The sequence below is a fragment of the Penaeus chinensis genome, chromosome 3, assembly GCF_019202785.1.
Source record: "Penaeus chinensis breed Huanghai No. 1 chromosome 3, ASM1920278v2, whole genome shotgun sequence".
NCBI lineage: Eukaryota > Metazoa > Arthropoda > Malacostraca > Decapoda > Penaeidae > Penaeus > Penaeus chinensis.
In genome coordinates this window covers 23339173-23346672 of record NC_061821.1, presented here as the reverse complement: position 1 = coordinate 23346672, position 7500 = coordinate 23339173, and the positions used below count along the sequence as shown (strand labels likewise).

The window sequence follows — 7500 nt, the reverse complement described above, 5'->3', positions numbered from 1 at the left end:
TCTCTCTCTTTCACTCTTCTCTCTCTTTCTCTCCACTCTCTTTCTCTCCTCTCTCTCTTTCTCTCCTCTCTCTCTTTCTCTCCTCTCTCTCTTTCTCTCTTCTCTCTTTCTCTCCTCTCTTCTTTCTTTCTCTCTCTCTCTCTCTCTCTCTCTCTCTCTCTCTCTCTCTCTCTCTCTCTCTCTCTCTCTCTCTCTCTCTCTCTTTCTCTCTCTCTTTCTCTCTCATTCTTAGCGTTTCACAGTCTTTTTAAATTCCTTGTACTATTGATATCTCGCTGTATCTCCCTGATGTCATTATTCTATGTTTCCCTTATCTAATCTTTCACATTTCTCCTTCTTGTTCATTTGTCTCCTTCCTCTATCCTCGTGTATAACTCGTATAACTTCTCTTCTTTCCAAAACCATTTTTCTTTGCTTTGCAGATTTGCCTATCGTTTTTTTTCTTCTTCTTCGTCTTCTTTTCTTTCATTCTTTCTTTCTTTCTTTTTGCCGTCAGGTTAGATTTGTCAGTCGTTTTATTTTGTTTGATCGTTATTGTTTGTTATTTCTTTTTTGTTTGTTTGTTTGTTTAATTCCCATGATCTGTCAGCCCTTTGAGGCTCTTTATGAGATACAGCTGCAACTGTATAGGACATTCAATGGACGAAATGTATATTGTATTTATACAATAGCCTGAATAATACCGTGGATTGTAACAGTTATATTGTTCTCTAAATCTGAAAACATTATAGCGATTCTGTTTTCTGCTTAATTATCTTAATGAGCTACAGCTGTCCAGTGCAGTGGAAATGGAAATATTTGATACACAATATGACAAAAAAAAACACTCAGTCCAGAATTCTTTTCTCTCTCTCTCTCTCTCTCTCTCTCTCTCTCTCTCTCTCTCTCTCTCTATCTATCTATCTATCTATCTATCTATCTATCTATCTCTCCTCTCTCTCTCTCTCTCTCTCTCTATCTATCTATCTATCTATCTATCTATCTATCTCTCCTCTCTCTCTTTCTCTCCTCTCCCTTTCTCTCCTCTCTCTCTTTCTCTCCTCTCTCTTTCTCTCCTCTCTCTCTTTCTCTCCTCTCTCTCTCTCTCTCCTCTCTCTCTTTCTCTCCTCTCTCTCTTTCACTCCTCTATCTCTTTCTCTCCTCTCTCTCTTTCTCTCCTCTCTCTCTTTCTCTCCTCTCTGTCTTTCTCTCCTCTCTCTTTTTCACTCTTCTCTCTCTTTCTCTCCTATCTCTTTCTCTCCTCTCTCTCTCTTTCTCTCCTCTCTCTCTTTCTCTCCTCTCTCTCTTTCACTCCTCTCTCTCTTTCACTCCTCTCTCTCTTTCTCTCCTCTCTCTCTTTCACTCCTCTCTCTCTTTCTCTCCTCTCTCTCTTTCTCTCCTCTCTCTTTCTCTCCTCTCTCTCTTTCTCTCCTCTCTCTCTCTCTTTCCTCTCTCTTTTTCTCTCCTCTCTCTCTTTCACTCCTCTCTCTCTTTCTCTCCTCTCTCTCATTCACTCCTCTATCTCTTTCTCTCCTCTCTCTCTTTCTCTCCTCTCTCTCTTTCTCTCCTCTCTGTCTTTCACTCCTCTCTCTCTTTCACTCTTCTCTCTCTTTCTCTCCACTCTCTTTCTCTCCTCTCTCTCTTTCTCTCCTCTCTCTCTTTCTCTCCTCTCTCTCTTTCTCTCTTCTCTCTTTCTCTCCTCTCTTCTTTCTCTCTCTCTCTCTCTCTCTCTCTCTCTCTCTCTCTCTCTCTCTCTCTCTCTCTCTCTCTCTCTCTCTCTCTCTCTCTCTCTCTCTCTTTCTCTCTCTCTTTCTCTCTCATTCTTAGCGTTTCACAGTCTTTTTAAATTCCTTGTACTATTGATATCTCGCTGTATCTCCCTGATGTCATTATTCTATGTTTCCCTTATCTAATCTTTCACATTTCTCCTTCTTGTTCATTTGTCTCCTTCCTCTATCCTCGTGTATAACTCGTATAACTTCTCTTCTTTCCAAAACCATTTTTCTTTGCTTTGCAGATTTGCCTATCGTTTTTTTTCTTCTTCTTCGTCTTCTTTTCTTTCATTCTTTCTTTCTTTCTTTTTGCCGTCAGGTTAGATTTGTCAGTCGTTTTATTTTGTTTGATCGTTATTGTTTGTTATTTCTTTTTTGTTTGTTTGTTTGTTTAATTCCCATGATCTGTCAGCCCTTTGAGGCTCTTTATGAGATACAGCTGCAACTGTATAGGACATTCAATGGACGAAATGTATATTGTATTTATACAATAGCCTGAATAATACCGTGGATTGTAACAGTTATATTGTTCTCTAAATCTGAAAACATTATAGCGATTCTGTTTTCTGCTTAATTATCTTAATGAGCTACAGCTGTCCAGTGCAGTGGAAATGGAAATATTTGATACACAATATGACAAAAAAAAAAAACACTCAGTCCAGAATTCTTTTTGACAGCTAGACACATTTCACAACTTTTATTCCCCATTCTTTTACATCCCATTGTGTAAATAGAGCAGCAATAAGCATGCACGGATTCCCTTCCTTAATAGTATCATTCACTTAGCTTAACGGAGAGGTTAACGCGAACTCCATCACAGGAATAGCCTGCTTTGTGCAACTGCGACGTAGCATACAATTCTCCTTTGATAACTCGATTCCACTTCATTTCGCAGCAGAGGGTCTGAACCCCTTGTCTAGGCACATTAAGACATAGATTCCAATACCTATGGACGAAACAAAGGGCAGCGTGAAATGTAAATGAACAGGGTGTGGGAGGGATGGAGGGAGGGGTAGGAAGGGAGAGAGAGGGAGGGAGGGAGAGGAAAAGGGGAAGAGGGAGGGAGAGAGACAGGGTGAGGGAGGGATGGAGGGAGAGGGGGGAAGGGAGAGAGGGAGGGAGGGAGAGGAAGAGGGGAAGAGGGAGGGTTGGAGGGAGAGGTAGGAAGGGAGAAAGAGGGAGAGGGAGAGAAAGACAGACAGACAGTCAGAGAAAAGACAATGAGCGAGATAGGTAGATAGAGATAGATATAAAAGAAGCGAAATTTATAGAGCGATAGAGACAGATCGAGATAGATAAATAGGGACACAGATAGACAGAGATAGATATATATACCCACATAGGGAGAGACAGAAAGAGAGAGAGAGAGAGAAAAAAAAAAAAATCCTGGAAAGAAGGGAAAGAATGCTGATTAACACAATAAAACAGAAGAAAGAACAGGAGGAGAAACGAAGGATTAAAACAAACGACGAATGAGAAGCAGAGGAGAATAAATCAAATGAAGAAGTAAATAAATGAGACACTAAAAAGAAAGAGAAGAGACACTAAGAAATAAAAGAAAATTGGCCAAAAAAAAGTGAAAGCGTAAAATACTTGTTTTCCAGCAAGCTTTCGCGGGGAAAATACAGGGTGCTCAATAACAGACCTTTCTCTCTCTCTCTCTCTCTCTCTATCTTATCTTTTCTTCCTCTTCTTCTTCTTTTTCTTTTTCTATTTATTATATTTTTATTTTTATCCTTTTTTTCATCTTCTTTTATTTTTATTTTTATTTTTTTTATTTTCTTTCTTCTTCTTTCGTCTTTTTTTCTTTTTGTTCTTCTTCTTTCTTCTTCTTCTTCTTCTTCTTCTTCTCTTTCTTCTTCCTCTTCTCTTCTTCTCCTTCTTCTTCTTTTCTTTCTTCTTCTTTTTCTTATTATTATTATTATTATTATTATTATTACTTTTTATCTTTATTATTCTCCTTCTCTTTCTTCTTACTCTTCTCTTCTCCTTCTTCTCCTTCTTCTTCTTCTTCTTCTTCTTCTTCTTCTTCTTCTTCTTCTTCTTCTTCTTCTCCTTCTTCTTCTTGGTCTTCTTTTCCTTCTTCTCCTTTTTCTTCTTCCACTTTTCTTCTTCTCCTTCTTTTCTTCTTCCACTTTTCTTCTTCTTCTCTTTCTACTTCTTTTTCTTCTTCTGCTTTTCACTTCTTCTCCTTCTTCTTTTCCTTATACTTCTACTTTTCTTCTTCTTCTTCTCCTTCATCTTCTTCCACCTTTCTTCTTCTTTTTCTCCTTCTTCTTCTTCTTTTTCTTCTTCTTCTTCTTTTTCTTCTTCTTCTTCTTGTTCTTCTTCTTCTCCTTCTTTCTTCTTCTTCTTCTTCTTCTTCTTCTACGTAATTTCACTTCTTCTCCTTCTTCTCATTCTTCTTATTATTTTTTTCTTCTTCTTCCTCTTCTTCTTCTCTTTCTTCTTCTTCTCCTTCTTTCTTCTTCTTCTTCTTCTTCGTCTTTTCACTTCTGCTCCTTCTTCTCATTCTTCTTTTGATTCTTTTTTTCTTCTTCTTCCTCTTCTTCTTCTCTTTCTTCTTCTTCTCCTTCTTTCTTCTTCTTCTTCTTCTTCTTCGTCTTTTCACTTCTCCGTCTTCTCCTTTTTCTTCTCATTCTTTTTCTTCTTCTTCTTCTTCTTCTTCTTCTTCTTCTTCTTCGTATATTACAATTCAGATGGACAGCTTCCGTCTTGTCTGCTTCAATGGAGTTGATAGTTTTATTTCGTTGTGAAAATTAGGTTTGAATAATTTTAGATTTACATATAAACGGGAGAAAATCCGTAGGCACAAACGCGTAGACATAGATATAGTTACATATATACATTTATGAATAAGGTAGTGGAAATTATTTCTTTCTGTCTATCTATCTATATGTTTATTTATCTATTGCTGTCTCTCGCTCTTTCTCGTTCTCTCGATTTCTCTCGATTTCTCTCTCTCTCTCTCTCTTTCTCCCTCCCTCCCTCCCTCCCTCCCTCCCTCCCTCCCTCCCTCCCTCCCTCTCTCTCTCTCTCTCTCTCTCTCTCTCTCTCTCTCTCTCTCTCTCTCTCTCTCTCTCTCTCTCTCTCTCTCCTCCCTCCCTCCCTCCCTTCCTTCTTCCCTTCCTCTCTCCCTCCCTCCCTTTCATTCTCTCTCTATCTCTCTCTCTCTCTCTCTCTCTCTCTCTCTCTCTCTCTCTCTCTCTCTCTCTCTCTCTCTCTCTCTCTCTCTCTCTCTCTGTCTCTGCTCTGCTCTTTTCTTCCCTCCTTCCCTCCCTCCCTCCCTCCCTCCCTCCCTCCCTCCCTCCCTCCCTCCCTTTCTATCTCTCTTTCTCCCATCTCTCTCTCATCTATCACAAACTCCTCAACATCCAACGCAAGTCACCCTCACCTCTCATTCCCATATAAATTCCGTCCACTTCACACACTCATTTCATTTCACGCACAGATGCATCTTCCTTCGCTTGTTTTTCTTCTTCCCTTTTGTCTGTCTTGCGATTCTCTCTTCGTCTTCTCCAATCCCTCTCTCTTCATCTCTCATTTCCCTCTCTTCATCCATCTTCTCTCATTCCTCTCTTTTCTCTTCGTATGTCCTCAGTTCCTCATTCGTTGGGATGTGCGGGCTTTCTTAACTGTTTATTCACGTGTGTGTGTGTGTGTGTGTGTGTGTGTATGTGTGTGTGTGTGTGTGTGCGTATGTGTGTGTGTGTGCGTATGTGTGTGTGTGTGTATGTGTGTGTGTGTGTGTGTGTGTGTGTGTGTGTGTGTTTGTGCGTGTGCGTGTGCGTATGTGTGTGTGTGTGTGTGTGTGTGTGTTTATCTATCAGCAACAATGTATATACCTTTATTTTTATTTTTATTTTTATTTTTATTTTTATTTTTATTTTTATTTTTATTTTTATTTTTATTTTTATTTTTATTTTTATTTTTATTTTTCTTCTTCTTCTTCTTCTTCTTCTTCTTCTTCTTCTTCTTCTTCTTCTCCTTCTTCTTCTATTACTATTCTAGTCCTTCTTCCTCTCCCATCCCCACCTAAATGTAACTAAGTCTCCCTCTTTCCTTCACTTCCTTCCGCAGAGATCGTCGAAAGCGTGCGGAAAGACGGCTACCCTGTGTGGTTTTATCTCTTCCTCTGCCTCCTTCTTCCTCTCCGCCTTCCTCTTATTCTTCCTATTCTGCCTCTTCTTCCTCTTCCTCTTCTCCCTCTTCTTCCTCTTCCTCTTCCTCTTCACCCTCTTCCTCTTTCACGGTCTCCACCCCCTCATCTCTTGCTAAATATCCCCCGTTCCTTATATTATCACTACTCTTTTTCCTCTTCCTCTCCCTCTTTCTCTTATTCTTCCTCTTCTCCCTCTGCTTCTTTCACCATCTCCACCAACTCATCGCTTCTTATTATTATTCTATGTTCCTCTTATTCTTCCTCTTCTTCCTTAACTGAAACTAAATCTAACTAAATCACCCTCCTTCCTTCCGTAACGAACGGAGGCTACCCCGTGCTGTATTGTTACTCCTCTTTCTCCTCTTCCTCTCCTTCTTCCTCTTATTCTTCCTCTTCCTCTTCCTCCATCATCATACCCACCCTTCTCCACCCTTTCGTTGCTTACTAAATCAACCCCGTTTATCAACAGTAAGTAGCAAGACCAGATGATACACTTCACACCTCTGCACAGCTTCTCCTTGAGCTGACGCGGCTTTCTCTTTTCGCACGGGAGTAATTGTTCGTCCTCGAAGGGAACCGCCGCATAAAAGGACACGTTCTTAAGACAGAGGGAGAGAGACACGGCAGACAGACCAAGCCACCAGAATATGAGCGACACGAGAGGTTGGGAGCACTGCTGTCACCAGATTGTGAGCGAGACGAGAGATGGACGTGGGCGGGTCAATTAAAGGTGTCTTAGCTTGCTGGTTTATTGTTGAAGATACATATGAGACCCCCAAAAGACCCCCGTGTCCCTGGGGTCGAGGACGAGGTGGTGGAGCTGGACCCTGTGTGGCTTGGTTTGTCTGCCATGTCTCTCTCCCTCTGTCTTACGAACGTGTCCTTTTATGCGGCGGTTCCCTTCAAGAGCAGATGTTTACTCCCGTGCGTCCGCCCAAGGAAAAGCTGGGACAGAGGGGTACCATCCGGTCTTGCTACGTGTTGTTGACATCGCTCGCCCACGCGCAAGGCTCGTCCTTGAGCCGTCTGCAGCGCTTGAAACACTGCTTTAGCGCATAGGGATACAGGTTGTTTGGTATCTACAGCTGGTTCCTGGTGATCCGATGGTCGCTAAGGTCGTCGCTTGCTAGGGTGGCGGGTGTGGCGGAGGTTTCGCACTGTTACATCGTCTCAGAGGCTGAAATATACGTGTATCAGGCCAGTAAAAGAGCTAAGGAGGGATAATTTTATGTTTGTCAATCACCTTACTAAGTTGCAAGAAAAATGAGAGCGTAATAAGAACAAGATGCCACAAGAAACAAGAAGCGGAACATGTCAAGTGAGGTGTTAATTACTTTGGAGTTTTTAAGGATTAGTGTGTTCAATAGAGTACTATCATATTGAAGAGAGAAAAATCATTTGGACAAGAATTACATATCTTTGGGCTAAAAAGGCAAGCACTCATGATTCGTACACAAGGCAGCTGGGCCTGAACTTAATTCTAACAGTGCGCGTCTCAATCGTATGAGCATAGGTGTGCGTGTGGTGGGCGCAGGATTCCTTCGTATATGGCCGTGAGCCGGGCTTACAAATAATTTCCGGTGATAA

At 41.1% G+C, this 7500-nt stretch overlaps 1 protein-coding gene across 2 annotated transcripts in view; it reads left to right on the top strand.

Annotated features, from left to right (window-relative positions):
- Nucleotides 1-7500, top strand: part of LOC125045141 (atrial natriuretic peptide receptor 2-like) — a 35892-nt gene that overhangs the window by 18591 nt on the left and 9801 nt on the right. The window lies entirely within an intron of this gene.